The following is a 19,513-nucleotide window of genomic DNA, read 5'->3' as shown; positions in this document are numbered from 1 at the left end:
GTTAATTAAGACAATATTGTATGAAATTAGATTCGATGGTAGCGTCCACGCTGGAGAAGATTCGCATTTTTAACCAAGCACAAACTGTTCAACTAATTGGACTTATATAAATGTATTCATATTCAATCTATGTGAATAGAGCGTGTAAAAAGATGAATCAGATATTACAGTGAAGAGTAAACTCATGTTCTGAAAAGAAATATTGGTCAAGTATTAGAGATTCATGGAATTGTTTATTTGCTGCTACAAGATAGAACTATTGAATTGAAAGTTTGTTCATCCGGAGTCATTACGTGTGTAGATATGCACAACAGAGAGCTTTACTCTGCTATCGTATTTCTGAAAATCATATTCTAATTTATAATGGTATGCTAGTGATCTACAATTATAATATTATGTCCATATCCCTTTCAAAGTGAAAGTCAGCGAAACTGAAGCTTTACCATAAATTGAAAGATATAACTGTATAAGAGTATGATTTGAATATGTTTTGTTTTGATTAAGTGAAAATAGGGTTTGAAAGGACTTGAAACCTTATACAATGGGACAAGAAAGATATAACAATGAAAATCATAGACAAATGGAGAACTCCGTGACAAACTAGAGGGACACACTAATATTCCCAATAAGAAGGCAAACAATCCAAGTCACAAATAGACCATCAAGATTTACATTTTGGTCCTTTCTTTTGAGAGCGTAAGGTCATATCAAACGAGGGATTGGAAGACTTTACTTTTTTCCTTTTAACTGCAGTCCAACTATCCTTCACCTTCCCCACCACTTTCTACCAATCCCCGCTAACCCCCAGAAACCCCCTAGCCGAAGAGCCAAAAGTAGTGTTCTAGACAGCAGTAGAAGGGATAGCAACAAAATTCTGACTCAAAGCAGGCAAAGAGTCAGGAAACACAGAGTCAACAGGAGAAACATCAAATACACTCTGAGACAAAATTGTAGAGGGGACACCAAGTACAGCATCTGAGATATCAACAGAATCCTCATCCAAAGTGAGATCATTATGCGAAGGACTATTCAGCTCCTCCACAACCGAGGCAGCTTTCTGAACTGTATAATGATCATCTGAAACCCCCAACCACCAAGAGGGTGATTTCTTCAATCTAACCTTATCAGAAGAGCAACGAGCTGCAAGATGACCAATATTATGCCACTTCCTAGATCTGAAGGGAATACCTTCATAATCGAGAAGTTGGATCCATGAACCACTTGGAGAAGACAGATTAATCATAGCAAAGAGACCTTTAGAGATATCCATCTCCACAAGGATACGAGCATACGTTGTCCTGAAGACATTGGATGAAACCAAATCAACCATTAAGAAATCCCCAAGGCCATCCCCCATAGCCTCCAAGACTGAGTCATGCCATAGATGAAGGGGAAGATTCAGCAATCGAAGCCAAAGGAGAATCTTATCAAAGGACTCCTTAGTCAGGTCAAAAGTCGGATACCAAGGTTTGGCCATCAGGGGGAACTGTTTCTCCCAAGAGAACCCACGACATATGATAGAATCCTTATCCTCATCATTAGCAAATTTCACAATTAAAAAACCCTTAGCCACAGGGTAGATCTGAACTAAACCTAAAATGATTGGTTCCCAAAATTTGGATATCCAAGCATGCAGATCTGCAAGAGATGGCCGAAAACCCGTAAAGCGAAAGATAGCAGCAATAGCAGAGAAATCATTAGCAAATGTGTTAACTACATCAACAATGTCAAAATCAAGGTGAAGCGAGAGCGTCTTAAAAACAAGAACAGGCACAGCCTCCCAGTTAACCACATCCAAACGGGACCCCTTCCTCAAAGCCAGAGCAATACCTGCTTCAAAAGCCACCACATCTGCATAGGAGATAGCAGCACAACCAACAACCACATGGGTAGGAGAAGCTTCGACAACAGGAACAACAGCACCAGAGCCATCGGCAGTGATCGTAGGAAGGGGGCCAAAAACCCTAATAGAAGAAGTCGCCATTGCACCACCATCCACCCCCAAACCAATGCAAGCAGAAGCAACACGAGTGGGAATGGCAAGAGCTAAAACGTAATGGGCAGGAATGGAGCTTTCAAAAACATGGGCGGGAGCCATCCAGAATGCTTATTGCTATTGTTACCACGTTAATGCTTATTTGAATATGATGTGTTGATCTAATATTACAGACATGAAATTTGATAACATCTTTTAGTTTTAAGAGAATTAAAAGTAACAATTAATTCAGATTGATTGATTCAGTTTGATTATAAGTATCTCGGATTATCCTTTTGTAGTGAAGTATTACAATATACCTAAGTTGCTGGTACAGGTATGCATACGTGGGTACGGCAATTTTTTGGGAGGGGGTTTGTGTACTTCCGTGCAAGGAGAGGTTGTCACCCAACAATATGGAGACGAAGTAAGATGTTGCCACATGGCATGACAGGCCTAGGGTGCCCAACAGTCAGATGATGATATGGCATCCAAGTGACGACATGTTGGTGACGTCGACAAATCAGAGGTTGACACATGTCAGATGATGCAGTGAATAATGACACCAGCAGATGGCACGTGGTGACCTCTCACAAGCCCGCAAGGCAATGGTGATTTCAAGATTGTGCTATGTGGCAGGGACACCTAGGTGGAGCTGGATGAGGTGGTGAGTTGACCAGGACCTAAGGACCGATTAGGGAGTGCTACATGGCACCGATGTGGCAAGCCAACCATGAGGTGCTAATCAGGATTCGACAGGCCAATAGGATGATGATACATGGTTGATTTGACTAAATGCCAAGTTTGGAAGGAAATGCTTGAGAAGGTTAGTTTTCATAGTTTGATGAGATAATCCCTTCAACTTGGTGGAATAAAAGGAGATTTTTAATTTTTTGGGAGGGGGTTTGGGTACGTCCATACAAATAAAATATAAAAATCATAAATATATATATGCATGTATACAACCTAAAAAGTAGAAGCAAAACTAACTACCATAAATATTGCACTGCAACATTTATAAAATATATTGATTTACTATAAATCTAGCTTCATATCAATTTGTCAAAACTTGAATGTTATCATAGATATAGATTGCTAGAACCACATGCAGCCCCAATATCACTTGCATAGCTAGAAGCATGTTGGCTAAAATCCAAATTAGTTCACTTAGGATCTACATCCCACAACTCTGTGCCCCCTTCCTTGTACTGATTTTGTTCAAAAGTGAGTAGGCGCAAGCTGGAATGCACATAAACCAATTCTTCTACCTTGCTTGTCGCCAATTGGTTACATTTCATGGAGTTTAGGTCAGTCTTGAATTTGGGTCGAGCAATAGAAGTTTCTATTATGCTGTCTACAAGAGCCAACATGTTAGAAAAAACATATTAATAATACAATATTAAATATAAAATAAACAAATTTAATTTATATTTTAAACATTAAATAATAAATATTGAATATATATTAAGATTATAGTATTACAATTTTTAAGAAATATTATTATATAACTATTAAAATGTTTTAGTCATTATAATATTACATAATACTATACTACTTGAATATTAAAAAAACTTACAATATAAATTTAAATGTTATATATAATTTAATAAAAAAAATTAAAAACTTACTATGTTAATATTTATATACAGTTTATATTATATATAATATTTTAAAGTTTAAAATGTCAAATAAATTTTAAAACAAAACATAAATCACTTTAATGCATACCCCGATAGGCGTAATGGACTTAAACGTTGGTTGTAGAATGAACTTGGAGGCTAGGCAGATTTTTAATGCAAAATTTTGACATAGTAGATACCTATCTGGATTCCTAACTTGGACGCAGATTAATGGAGATTGTCATCACAATTGCAGTGACTACTATCCTCGCAATTGTAGTGGATTCCCGTCCTCGTAGCTACTTCTACTATCCGATGAAAGGGTTTTGTTTTGCAGCCAAAAGAATGAACGAGCAGTGGATGTAAAATATTTTCCAAAGTCAAATTTAGGGTTTTTGCAAGTGGAAAAAAAGGGTTAAAAACAAACACATCATGTTCAAAAATAACTAGATTTGAAGTCAAATTGCAGTCAAATTGCTAGGTCATCACAAAAACGTTGGGATATGGGTTGAAAATTGTAAATATGTTTCAGCCATTAAAAATTTGATTCCTGTCTGATTCCACTGGGTTTTTTAGATGTATATGAATCTGATACATACCATACCAACATTTGAAGGCAAAAGAGGAATTATGGGTAACTTAGCAATATACTATTTGAGAAAATATTACATGGAAGTAGTAGAACAATGACAAAACCATCAGCAAGTCAACTATTAGAATACTGAGAATTGTTGAATATTATACAGAGTTGCATGTCACTCTTATGTTCAAGCCTAAAATTCAATCAAACCTTTGAGGAGAAGCAAGAATGGGTTGATAGTAGTCATCTTAAAGTTGTTTCACAGCCTATTGATACAACATGACATCTGAGTAAGCATGGAAAATTGTGTCACTTTCAGTCCAAGGGCTACTCAAATTATTTTAAGATAGAGTTGCACATAAAGTTCTAATGGACAGTTGCACAAAATCAAGCCAACTCGAAGATAACTCTTCAGAGGATGTACATGACATCAATTCTAATTCTAGTTATTAAGAGGTACTATTTAAAAGATCAAAACATGAAAAATTCTTTGAGATTATCTCTCATTGGACTTGATAGTGACTGAAAACTCTATGTAGTGGTAATAAGAATATATGTGATATGTAGTAGACCACCATTATCAAGGTATCATTAAGTATTATGGAGCATATTTTCAAAGTCATATTGATCAATAGATCAATGCAAATACCTATTATGGAAGTATTCTATCATAATAGAATTTACTATTGTTAAATTCACAATGGAAGTCTCTTGTTAAAATGCATATAGGAAATTCTTTTACATTGCTATCCCTTTTCTAGTAGGCTCTTGATGTAACGCTCCGCTCGGGAACCCAAGAGAAATAAACCTAACATGTTACAATGTTTACTGAACTTTTTTTTTTTTTTTAAAAAGTATTAAACAACATCAAGATAACATTAATGCAGAAGCAATAAGAACATACACATCAAATACACATTTGCAATTACAGATACAGTTTCAATTCCTCAAGGGTTCCTTTACGTTGAGTCACATTTAATAATTTTAAATTAATTAGTTTAAGTTTCCAAATACAATGTCTCATGATCATAAGAAATAACAGATACATAATCGCATAAGCAAAGCATAAGAAAATACATAAGTATAAATAATACAATGAAAGTACATCCAATAAATAACATCCACTGCACATGTCACAGGGTATGTGAAAATAAATAGAATACATGATAACATATATACATCATCTGAAAAGAAGTCTCTAAGATAAGAGATAAGAAGTAAGAATGATAAAGGTTCATATTCTGCACTGATCATCCAACAACTGGCAATGTGAGGGGAACCCAAATGGTAAGAAGACACTACCTCCCGACCACGTGGTCACCTAGTCAGGCTTCCACTCTCACCGTGCAGGGAAGATAATGAACGATTCACATACGACTAATCAAACATAAAACATTCTTAGGCAAGGAATTCCTAATAGCCAAAACTATCTAAAAGGTAACACATGCTACTCAAGAATATAAGACAATCCCAAAAGAAAGAACACTCAATCCAATACCGACACCACATAACCAACCATTATACACGAACCAAGTATAAACCAAATACCAAGATCATAAAATAAAGTCAACGAAAGATATCCTCCTCAAGTCAATCAATGAAAATAAATACCACAATAAACACATCCAACAATAAGTACACCACCAGAGGTACACACAATCTACAGAGGAGACTCAGGCTGCATACTAGGGAGTGTCATCACATGGCTGCTTGAGTTACCCTAGACTGGTCTCTCAATGGACCCCGGACCCTCAAGCGTTGAGTCACCCTGGACTGGTTGCTCTGAACCTCGGACCCTCAACGTGCACATGTGGAAACTAGAAAGCCCTCTCAAGAAGACGAGGCAATCATCTCATTCCCATCCTTAGTCTATACAAGCACTCAAGGCATGGTTGGGTCAAATATCTCTAACTTATCTTTTTAGTGTGTTTCTCCTTAAACAATTTTTAATTACTAGTTTATCACTTATTACATAACTTGATTAGGTTACCCTAGCACTGACCACTTTGGGTCCTAGACCCCTACTGCAAGCCACTCCCATGTCACGTACCTAGACAACCTCTCCTAAGCACAAAAATACACAGTTGTGTCCCATACCACAACACCCATAAAGATCAAACTCGGTTCCTTAATAGTCAACTTGATAGTAAGTTGGTTCTCCCAACCCAAGTAAACATAATTGTGCCACAAAGCATATCTCATAAATTTAACTTCTAGCTTAAAACATAAGCCCATTACAATATCCAGAAAAAATAAACATCATAAAAGAATCACAAAAGCCTCTAGTGTACACCTAGTTGGCCTGCTAAAAATAACTCAATAAAATTGTCATGAAGAAAAAACACCACAAGCCCCAATTAAGCACGTGGAAAACAAAAGGGTTCCAGTCATTTAATAAAAATCATTTTCTTAGATTTATTTTGAACCATAAGATGTGTTTGATATCAATAGTATACATATTTTGAATAATAATTGAAAACAACAATGTTTGATATAAGAAAACTATAGTTCCTAAACTCATGTATATATAATAACATTCTTCATATAATCAATTTAATTAAATTAATCATAATCTAAAATAATCTAAATTATAAAATAATTTAAAATATAACAATAATGATAATCTTTATTTAATTTGTTTATTTATAATAGATAAATAAATAATAGAAAAAATTAATTAAAATATAAATAAGACCTAATATTATTATACTAAATAAAAATTGACCAATATTACAATATAAAAACATCTAACCACTTAACTATGTGTTAATTTCATAATAAAAGATTACAATTGTTTTCTTTTATGTTTTAATATTAAAATAGTAAATACTTTCCTTTTGGTTCCTTATCTTTTGGTTCCTTATCATTCTCATGTGAGCATGGAAAGTGGAATGTACTTTGGCTTTTTTGTTTTACATAATATTAGGCATGTCAAGTAAGTGTTTTAATTAAATCAAGTCTAGTTCACCTATATTTAAGGCGATTAAGTAGGGAAGGCAATTTAATAGGGATTGCTTTCCTCTCATTTTTTTTTTAAACTCTCTATTTTGAACCAATGCACAGGAAATAAGCGACTGCGTTAAAATAAATTACAGGACGTTACAAATCAATTATTTCTTTGTACATTTTAACAATACATATAAATGATATGTGTTTTCATTTTCTTTTTCTTTTTTAATTGAAGAATTTTTTATTTTATTTTTAAATATAAAAAGAAGCATGTATTTTTAACCAGAAATAATAATAATTTATATTTTTTTTTAAATTAAGATATTTTAAAGTTGTAATACTCAGAATAGAAAGGTTGTTTAATTCATAGTCATAGTCATAGATATAGATTACACACATTCTTTTAAATAGAATAAATAATTCATATTTTATTTTATATTTAATAAAATTTCTATATTTTAAATAAATGAAATTTGACAATCTAATAGAAAGTCATATTTAGAAAAATTCAAGTAACACTAGATCTAATCTTGCTCTTCTTTTCTACATTTCTAACGTTGAATCTATTCTTACTTTTCCAATAGGAATTTTAATCGTAAGGATCTATTATTTTCAACACAAGGTTTTTTTCAAATTTCAAATACAATATCATCTAACTTTCCACGACACAAATCCATCTATTGTAGAATTTTAATTCACGGAATTTTCAACAATATTTCAAATATGGTAAGCACAAAGAAGACAAAGATCCAAAACTATTTCTACAATGGTTCACAAAACCCTACCTTGATCTAATGCTAACAATCTGGTGAAACCCTTGCTAATCCAAACCCTTCAAAGCTTCCAAAGATTTCTTTGTTCCTCTTCCAAAAGTGTGTTCCTTGAAACCTGTGTGTGTAATAATGACCCCAAAACCCTCTAATATAAAATCTAATTACCTTTTAGGGTTTCTGTCACCAACACTTCTAAAATTATAATTATTTTATTTTATTAATTCTTTAACGCACAATTAATTTGCTTTTTAATTAAAATATTATTTTATTATTCCTTGCATGCATGTTAAGTGAATTACTAAATTACTCTACTTAATTTTCCACTTGACTTCGCTTTTAAATTAATTTATTAACTTTTAAATCTCATGCGCACTTTAAAATATCTTTATTAAGTTCACATATTTTATCTTTTAATTAATTTCCTATATTATAGTCTCATGTAGGCATCATGTGAACTTGAATCTTTTCCATAATTTAATATCTTTCAGCTTCTTAATTTTGTTTCAAAACTTAATTGATAAAATATTTATCAACTTAAATAATAATAATATTTAGCATTTATTTAAAAATGAACTCTAAATATATTATTATTAAATTAAATAAATATTATCATGTTCTAAAATTTAAACTTATAACTTTTATCTTCGAATTCCATTCTTTTTATTTAATTAATTTCCATTGAATTAAATCATTAATTTAATCAAAAAATTCACCAAAGACTCACAAAACAACATACGCACAAAATACTCACGGGTTTTTAAAAGGGTAGATAGTCTGTTACGAGTCCTCCTTGTAGGACAAGTATTTTAGGCTATGGCTAGGATTGGACCTGATCATTATCTTCCCATTCTTACCATTTGAGTATTTGTAATAGGGCATGCTCATCCTGCCAATTCAGGGAAGTCGATGCCCAGTACCTGCATCTTGCATAAAAGACGAGCATATACATGTATATAATATATCTAAACTAAACAGGCAATCATAGGGAGTGGTGCATCGTGTAAATCCTGACTAGCAGGTCACTACAACTCCCTCCCTTAACCACATCAAACACTTTAGACAGAAGGATAAAACAAACACGTGCACCATACACATGCAAGTATGGGGTAAGTATAAAAATCATCAATCTATGATAAATGCTCAGCTATAATAATGCATCTCTATCAATACAACATAATCATCGTTAAAGACATCACGTTAACATTGTTACGAAAGAAAATACATTTACTAATTAGGAATCATCAAGACATCATTAACAACACGTGAAATGAAATCAACTAAGTAATCATAACTGATACATTTGTAATCAAAGTCATGAAATAATATCATAGTATTATAAATCCAATATCTCTAAAATTAATCAATGCATAAAATCAGCCTAAAAGAATTCGATGATGATAACATAAATGCGATCTAGGGGCAGACACTACACTTGAACAAAGGCAACAATTATAAGAAATAGACTGATGATTCATACGAAAGATGTTAATGACATTTTGAGAAAGATTAAAAGATAGAAAATTCTTTATGGTTGTCTCTCATAGGACATGCGGAGTGCAAGATCATTTGCATGATTTGTATTCAAATACAAAGCAATTGAGAGGGAATTTTACATTGTGGGGAGGAGTAATAATTGTTGTCAATTAGGATTGCACCTTTAGCAAGGTGGAATATCTAGCTATCTTGTTGAAACATGGAAACTCTCTCGGGAAGTGGGTTGTTCTAAAATGAGAGAAAAATCTCTAGATCCAATTGGTTCATAAATGGTGATCACCTAAAAATCTAATTTGAATGCGGGAAAAGGGATGAAAAATGAATAGTGAAACGAATATTAAATCTTAAATGTGGTGATACACCAATGATTTGTATGTAACTTCAAATGAATCAACACGAATTACCCAAGATACTAATGATTCACAATACCTAGACAAGCATGTAATTACAAAAGTGATTTTATGCAAGAACCCAAAATCTTTTGCTTTGAAAGGAAAACCTAGGCTTTATCAATTTTCTACAAAAAGATTAAAGACACAAACAAAAACCTACAATTACAAGTATTGAGATTTGAACATGCAATAAGGAATATAGCTGAAGTGTAGGAAAACACAAAATAAAAGCAAGGAACTCACAATACTACAAAACAAGAATCAATGAGAAGGAACCATTGAATCTATATAATTAATGCTGAAAAATATTTGCTACAAAGTGCTCCAACAAATTAGCTCACAAGCTTGCAATATGCAAGAAATATGAGCAAAAAAGAAGAGACCTCAAAATGAGGTAAAAATACAATAAATAGAAGCCTCAAACCCTAATTTGAATATAAAAAATATGCATGAATAATCAGGATCAAAATTGCTCCAAAATGTGAAGAAACCAATCAAATTTGCCCTAAAGTCCATGTCAAACTAATAGCTTACTCAAAATTGCCTCCATCTTCTCAAAACCATGCAAAGAACCCTAATTCGGATCCTAGAATCAAGCCAAAGATATAGCATGTCAAACTACTCCAGTTCATGTGAAAATTGCAAAAATGAGGGTCCGAAGTGATTTGAAAGTTTAACTGGACCTAACTGTTTAATAACTTGCCAAAATAACACTTAAATGCTTCCTTACTATGTGGGAAAAAAAAACTCCCCCCAACTGAAAATCACCTCCCTGTAACATGCAGTTGACTGGAAAAGTCTTTCTTGGTTGAAAAAAGTGTTTTTTGCTCAACTAAAAATGTCTCTAGTCTCCAAGAATAAAACTGATAGCTAGTCCTAGTTAACTTCCTCTTATCATTTGCATTTAAAATAATTAATATACTGAGTTCTTTATATTAATTTTCTCTTTTTAGCACTTCGATATATTAATTTACAATGATATGCAAATTATCTATATTATTTTGTCAATAAAATGAATATTTAAATATATATTAAATAATTGAAATGATTATTTAATGAATATCAAATATCAAATGAATATGCAAATAATAAAATAATATAATTTTATTCTCACTTATACACATAAGTGATATATGATTTTTCATTTAAAATTCATCTAATATAATAAGTAAGAATAGTAGCAGTTGCTCAATATTTTTAAGAGTAATATGTGGACACTTCTATGAAGACACTTCTAGCTTTTTTCAATAAGCATTGTTGCTTATTTCAAGCACCCCCTTTTCTCTCATAACTTATTTTCAATTCCTAAACAATAGCTCCTCCACTTATGTGGGAAAAGATTCCAATTTTCCCCTTTCTTAGAATTAAAAATTTACATGGGAACACTTCAGTTGGTAGAAATAACAGTTAAGCAGCAACATGGAAACATGAGGTAAAATTATTTAAAAGATACAGTTGAGGAAAAAAAAATCTTCATATATCTGGCCTGACCCTCCTATATAAAAAGTATTAGGGCTTTAGATATGTATTAAGAAAAATCCCTAAGTTTCATATCATTTTCACATTTTGTATTTTCTAGGGTATGGAGTCTTTTGTGAGACACTGTCGACTAGGGTTTGAGTTCCTTTGTAAACTTTGAGATTTTGGTAAGCAATAAATCCTGCAGCTTAAATAATATTCCTATAACTGCATTTTCTTTTCTTATTCTGCAAGTAGAAACTGAGGATTTTGTTTAATTTTTTACTCAACGCGAACAGGTTCCATCATTGTTTCATAAATTTGTGGACAAGCCTGTTGTTTATCAGCCGCTCTATGTTTTTATATGGGAATCTTGCAAAGATTCAACCCTTTGGATTTGGTATGTATTGTGGCCATTTATAAGTATTTAAGAATATCTTCTTTAAATCCTCTGTTCTCTCCCTCTATGGTCTAGTTCCATGTACATTCTGGTGATTTATTAGTCCCCTAAAAATAAGGAATGATTGATTTGAAGCTATAAGCTCATATGTGAGCAACGCCAACAGATTGCTAGACATAATAGATGGCTGCACTATTATTATTTGGAAACAATGATAATGAGGATTCTCTATTACGTTTCCTCTGTATTTTCTTTTTGGTCAACTGTAGACTGGGACTCTTCCTCTTCAAATGGGTAGTGTTCACTTAAGCAATCGTGGGCTACAAGTATGAATATTATGCAGATGTTTAAACTTTCTCATGGGACAAATCTCATGATTCAGTAAGATTATGCATGTAGTTGAACCTTCTTGAAAATATTTCTGAAGGCGCTAATGAGATTTGAAACCCTCATTTTATGCAACATTAAATCTAATACCTATTACCACTTGGGAGTCTTTTGTTGTTTCATATCAATTTCCCTTCTTCATTGTTCAACATCATTTGTTTCATTCTTCCATCAATCTATTTTGCTCATATCAATAGACTTGCATCCTACTTGTAATTTTCTTGTGCCCCTTAACAATTTATGGGTAATGTTGAGAGTTTGAACTGGGCATTGGAGTCTAATTTTTTTCCCGAAAACTCCATTGAATTTGTAGCACCATTTTTATTGTTCAAAACCCTGTGACAAACAGTGGTCTCTTTACATATTCTGCCTTTGCAGACTCTCTTTAAATCTTTTACCAAATCTTTTACCTGTTCCTCTCAGAAATTATTCGATTCCTAAAATTGCCACAATTTATTGAAAGGATGGACCTGGTTTGTTTTAGATAAAAAACTTAGCCTGCAAGCATCATTTTAATACCACGATATAGATATTTATAATACACATCCACTAGAAATATGCATACTACTCATCATTGTTTAAAGTCCATAAACCTTTCTGCTATAAACCGTGACTTTGGTACATGGTGCTACTAATGTATTCTCGAGCTTAATGAGATACTTTGGTAGGTACTCCACCCAATGTTGATTGTCTCCTTGTGTGCAAAGTAAAATTTCAACAAAGCATGTTCATTGTTTGTAATTACCCACGTCGGTTATGGCATTAACAAACATCACCTTCCCTTACTAATCAAAGATTTAGCATTTAGTCAAACACTTAGCAAACAATATTAAGGAACTCCAAATGTTTGTCAATTTGCAATTTTCTTAATTCCAAAGTACCACACCCAAAATATAAAAAATAGAGGCAATTTTCTAGATAATCATGATGAAGGACAAGCCAATTTATTGAATTCTGAATTTGCCTCTATCCAAAATGCGGATGCAACAGAACAATGTTTTTTTTATTTTTTATTTTTGAAAATCAAAATGATTGCTTTATTTAATTGCATAAATTACTAATAGCAAAAAATGCAGCACTTAGAACCTAGTTGTAAGGCAATTTGACCTTTCAAACTGACAAGTGAATCCCTATCCAAACTTACAAGCAGATCTCCCAAAGATCAAATACAATTTTATCCAGTCACCTCTTGCAAATGTTAATGGAGGAAATGCAATTGAAGCCAAATCATAGGTGTGAATGCTTGGACGTTGAACTAAATATGTTCACGTGTTTTCACATGTGCAAATTGCAACTACAAATGGTGGATGTCTAGCTTGCCGAATCGTGTGTGGCTGATAGAGCAGTTTCACCATGGCTTGTAATTAAGTGCAGACCCTGTATACAATGTCATCCAATCCAAGAAGGAAGAAAATTGGCTCCAGACTCACCTAGATTTCACACCAACAAAAAATGTTGCCTTCCACATTGAGTTTGACTGTCAATTCTGCCCCCAATTCAAATCTCCACCAAACTCAGTAATTTTGACAATTCAAAACTGATTGGAACCTCTCCACAAACCTCCAAACTCTTCAACAACCAGTCTCCTTAGATACAGATCGTACAATAGCAGTTAAGAAGAAAATTGTTATAAATCAGCAAAATTTTTCACAACACTCAAAACAAATCTCATATTTGAATTTACAATATTCCAGCTGTAGATCTAATGGAACAACTCAGAATTTAGACCCATATACTTTAGCAAGGGCACAAAAATCAGAAATCAGAAAAAGTCACAAAGGCATCAAAAGAAAATAAAATATCCAAGCATGCTTTTCCCAATGAAATGAGCTCCTATTTATAATCCTTTGTTGGCCAAAGTTTCATAAAAATCCCACTTTAGAAGTTGTGGAAGTTTCCCAAAAGAACTCAACACTTGAAACTTCCGAAACACTTTTTAGAAATAGCTCTTAATGACATTTATATAATAACATAAATATTATTATAATAGTGCAACTCAATAATTAATGAATAAATAAGAGCTGATGCAATTATTAATTTTATTTACTACAAGTGATGACCAACTACCAAAGCCACCCACTTCACTGCCATAAATAACAACTACCAAAAATAAACTTACTAAAAATAGCAAGTACACAACTTGGACCCCCAAAACACCTTGTCAGCCCACGAGGGTCACTATGATGAGTTAACTCCATCAACTGCATATACTTGCCAAAAATGAGGATATTACAATTGTTTATTTTAAGTACACCATACTCTGTTGTTGATTAGTCATAAAACAAGGATCTTCCTATATTGTAAACGTATGCTTCTGTATGCAACTCAAATACTTTTCTTAAATGAGATTAATAATGCCTTTACTTTCTCTAAATCAGAAATTTTACACCATGGGTAACTTTTAGAATCTTTTAATTTGTGCTAGTAAGCATTAAACAATAGAAGATCTATATATTTCCTCTATAAATTCACTACTTTTCTTTTCCTTCTGGACAATAATATGTCCCTCTCTTCTATGACTCTCTACTAGATGGGTATCTTTGAAGAAATAATACAACTGTATAAGAATAATCTTACCAATAATTAACCAAGTAGCTTTGAAACATTATGTCCATATTTGTATAGAAGTGTGATTGTGCATATTGTTGTTTAATATCTTCAATCAGCCACATTACCTTATTCCACTTGCTTTTATTTTTCTAAGTCACTAATTTTTTGTCTTGTTTCCAAGGTGTATAACTCTTCAATGCTGAATTTAATCGGTAAGCTTTTAGTTATTCGATACAAACCTGTATTGAATCTATCCTTTATAAATGTGCTTCTATAATTAGCTAATTATAAAATGCATTCAATGGCTCTGCTATTTTCCGTATACATGAATCTCTAATCGACGTTAATCTTTTCTTTTCTACTTCTTTTTGCGATCAGCTCATTTGGATAAATCTATTTCATTGTAAGTATCTTAACATTGACAAACATAAAATGAGCTGTAAAACTATGTCAGTATCTATAAAAATAATGTTCATACTTTTGACATCACTTTTTTAACAAATGAAGATATTATTAATTTAGCCTGGTCTTTCTCCCTCATTTGTGTGAGCACCACAATTGTTCCTAATTCTATTTGTGATCAGTTCATCAATGATGCATTTTTACTATTTTGATTTGGTGTTTGTTTCAAAGTTGCAACTAAAATAACATTGCTATCTATGTGTCCGTTGACTATATGAAGATTTTTCTTGTGTAGGGACCTAAATTCACCCTACTTTGGTAAAAACCTAGAAAACTTTTTTCTAGAGTTTTCCTTGTTTGCCCAGAAAATAAGACTCAAGATGACTGATGTTACTTTTTTGTAAAACATTTGTAATGTGTTCTAACACTGATGCTTACGTCCTTTGTCATTCGAGTAGTAGTTATGTTCATTTTAGTTCTAAATTTATTTATTAGACTCCATATTAATGTTGCTAGATTCATGTTTTGGGCACCATTACATCTTTTCCTCTCGCATTTATAAAGCTGATTGTGAAACATGAGATCTTCATTTTATTGGCTAAATATTTCGTAAGCAAATGTAACCACAGCTTATAAAATAGAAACTTTAGGCAACGGTGTAGTGAGATAAATCTGTCCTTTCAATAATAGGTGAGGCTCCCTTCTTACCATAGGTAGCTACAACAAAACATAACTAAAATTAACAAATGGGTGAGTCACGAGATCAATTCCTTTTCTTTTAGGAATAACCTTATACTAATAACAACTATTTGCAATTTAACAAAAGAAATCTACTGCTATTGTAACATTGGTGGCTTAAGCATTGACGTAAGAACAACCTTAAGACAACAACTATAGATTGATAGCAAGAGCCCAAAGTTTCCTACAAGAAATCTTCTTGAAACAAAACGATGAACAACTAACAAAGCTCAAAGTCTTTTGCTAACTATCCAAATATAAAATCATATACCAAGAAATGAAGCTCAAAGTCTTTTAAATCCTAGTACTTGCAGCCACTATCAAACTATAATAATCTTATTTATGAAAGCTCAAAGTCTTCCAAAAACAACACTAACTTCTTGAATGCTTCACAAAGAAAGAAGTAACAAAGATGAGTCAATCAATCTAGTGTAAGAAACAAAGATTAACTCCAAGTATCATAACACGGTTTTGGAAAAACTTGCTTCTTTATTCACTTTAGAGATTTGCAACAAGAAACCAATTTTCAAGTCACAAGCCCAACCTTCTCCTCTAAAGAAAAAGATGATTATTTACAATGATCTCTCCCATTTATATAAGAAAAAAGAAAAGAGAAAGGTGGAGGAAAAAGTGGAACAACCTCAATCATCTTGACTTATCTCTAACTAACTACTTTGACTTTATTCAAAGTTGCATGCCTAATGCAATTGCAGCTGCACTACATGAGCTGATTATACATGTATATTGTAATATGTTTCTGGATTCGATTGTGTTAAGATTTTTATACAATATTCAATTGTAATCTTAGCACAATCGAATCCAAAAACATATTACAATATAATGGATTGTGAAAATTTGTTCTCTTTATACAGGTATATGTTATCATGTATTTACAATATAGATGCTTTTTACATGGAGCTTTCCTACTACTATTCTACTTAAAGCTTAAGAATTTTATTTTTCAAACTTTCACAGAGTTTCGACAATCTTTGCAAATTTCAGCAGTAAGTTCTGCACAATCTCGACATCGAGCTCACTGGTATACTCAATAACCATTGTGATCCTTCGATATGTGTTAGCTACCTCTAAAATTTCCTTGATGGAAATTTTCTTTTTGTTCTGTAGTATGTCAAGTGAATGCTTCCAGTTTACAAATTTATTCATTATATTGAGATTGACATCATCTACTTCAAGTTGTAAGTGAATTGCTTTAGTGAAGCCTATAAGAATATCTTCCTCTTTCTTGAGTTCTCTGTTCTTAGTGGTTATTCCACATGACAACTTTTTGTAGCATTTGTTGATCATGTGTTCTTGCTCACCAATCTTCACTACTGTTGCCTCTGCATCCTTCATGAGTTGTTGTGGGACTTGTTCCTTGTTAATCATCAAATGCTCGTAATCATGATACATCTCAATAGATGAGATGACTTCATAATCACATAGACTATCCAAATCAAGATCCGTCATACTTTTTGAAGCACCAAATTTTTCATGCAACAACTATAATTGTCTTTTAAGTGATATTTGAATATCACTTAATTGAGTAGTATCTTCTTTTCCCTTCTTCAACACCCTTTAAATATTAGGAATAAGTTAACAACCTTGTGATTTAATGTTGGTAGCTCATTCATCTACAACTTATGCCTTTCTTTTGATCTTCTTGGTACAAATGTCTGCAATGTTGTCCTGCATTTTGTCACTACAAAATGTTCAACACGAAACTTTTTCAAGCTAGTTTTGTGTTTCTCCAAGCTTGAATTTGATATTCAATTGGTTAATGTTGATTGATCGATCCATTTCAATTCATATATCAAATTATTTTACTAAAGGCTTTCGTCAAGTCATTTTTGTTTTATTTTCTGTCAAGCCTTTTGTTTGATTTTTGAAGCCTTCATTGTCCGTTCTTTGTGTTTGAGTTTGCATTTGTTTGTTTTTAGTCCTTTGGTTTTGCTCATGTCATGTATTTCAATTTCCCCTTCGATTTGGTCTAACCTAGAGGTTAATCAGAGTTGTCAATCAAAAGATATGCCCATTTTAGTGCCTCAAAAGTGGACCTTTTTGGTACAACACGCACTAAAAATATCATGTTATATTTCTAACTTGACAGTAACTTTTTGAAAAATATAACTTATTTTCACTTTTCGTTATGTTTTTAAGTTACCTTAACATTAAAATTTTAACTTGAAGTGACTATAGTGCACTTTATGTTATAATTTTAAGTTGAGTTACTTTTTAATTTTTTACTTAAAATAACTATGTAACTATATAGTTTCAATTTAATTTTTTGTTTTAAAAATCAAATATTTATTTAAATGTTACTTTTAAATGATGTATGTTATATTTCAAAATATGACAAATAAATATTGTTTATGACCCATTTTGTAATATTTTTATAATATTAAGTGAATTAAATAACTTGAAGTTTTCAAAAGTGGACATTTTACATGTCACTGCATATAAAGTTCACTTTTATGGATTTTTTTGATGTCATTACATTAAAAGTCTATCAAAAGTGGACCTTTTTTATGCTATTGCATCAAAAGTGAAGTCTTTTTGATGTTATTACATCAAAAGTCTATCAAAAGTAGACCTTTTTATGCTATTGCATCAAAAGTGAAGTTTTCATGCTTTAACATCTAAAAAGTGAGATGTGTTTTAAAACATGTTTCCTCCCCCAAGAGGTTTGATTTTGCTTATGAGCATATTTTAAAACATGTAATGGCACTCAAAAAGTGTGATTTTGATGAGATGCACATTTTAAAATATGTAAGTAACCTAAAAAGATCCATTTTTAATCAAAAAACATATTTTAATATATTCAATGACACTCAAAAAGTCTGTTTTTGAAGAACATGTATTTGCCCTCTAAGAACCCGATTTTGATAATAAGTTGAGAGTTTTTTAATGGATTTGCATAAGATCTTTTCCATTAGGGTCATTTTGCTTGGCAATGGATTTTCCAACATCAAAAATGGATTTCTCTTGCGAAAAAATATTTTTCCAAACTCCTTCCAAAGGCACATTTTTTGAAAAATCTTCAAATAAATTCATTTTGAGTGATTTAAATCATGCTTTCAGAAGGAAAAGAGGAGTTTTGGCATCTTCAATCATTTGTAATACATCTTGGCTTACATTTTTGCATTTAAAAGCCAAAAATGAATTCATTTCATGCCTTTTATGAATCACGTTTTTACTAAAAACACTCAGAAAATTGAAATTTGTATCCACTATTTTGCATTTTAGAGTCACATTTTTGCATTTTGATCCATTTATATGCATTTGGAGAAGTTGATTTTGCATTCACGAGTAAAAAATGACTCAAAAATATGCATTTTTTTGCCACGGCCTAGATTTTTGCATAAAAAATTCATGTTTTTGTTCAAAAAACTCAAAAAATGCCTTTCTATCCCATACCTTTGATCAAGAGGGATTGTTTTTGAGTTTTAAATGCTTGATATTGTCTTTGGAGACCATGTATTTGGCACTTTCATGTCAGAGGATCCAAATTGTGCCAATCTACAAAGGAAAATTCATAACAACTTGAGCAAGAAAATTTGGATCACATCAAGTTTCCACATGACAATGGACAATTTATCAAAGTCAAAGGTTATCGAAGACACAAGACCATGGTTATGAAGGTGAATGCAATAGTACAAAGTACAAGAACACCCAATCTTGTTATCATCTAGGATAGCATTGCCAATTACAAGGCCTTTTAGGACAATCCCTATGATTATGCCATTTTTCTTTTGTTTTATTTTTTTTTATTTCATGTTTGTAGTTGAAGAGAATGCAT

The 19,513-nt window shown here is 32.2% G+C and overlaps 1 long non-coding RNA gene across 1 annotated transcript; it reads left to right on the top strand.

Annotated features, from left to right (window-relative positions):
* Positions 1 to 11,302: 11,302 nt before the first annotated feature.
* LOC149556574 (uncharacterized) lies at positions 11,303 to 12,147 on the top strand. Its single transcript, XR_016352361.1, has 2 exons — positions 11,303 to 11,428; positions 11,540 to 12,147. It is a non-coding gene; the product is annotated as an uncharacterized LOC149556574 (long non-coding RNA).
* Positions 12,148 to 19,513: the final 7,366 nt, after the last annotated feature.

The sequence above is a fragment of the Cupressus sempervirens genome, chromosome 5, assembly GCF_028749045.1.
Source record: "Cupressus sempervirens isolate cs-2001-9-10 chromosome 5, ASM2874904v1, whole genome shotgun sequence".
Classification (NCBI taxonomy): Eukaryota; Viridiplantae; Streptophyta; class Pinopsida; order Cupressales; family Cupressaceae; genus Cupressus; species Cupressus sempervirens.
Note: the sequence above shows the minus strand (reverse complement) of the source record. Positions and strands in the feature narration are given on the sequence as shown.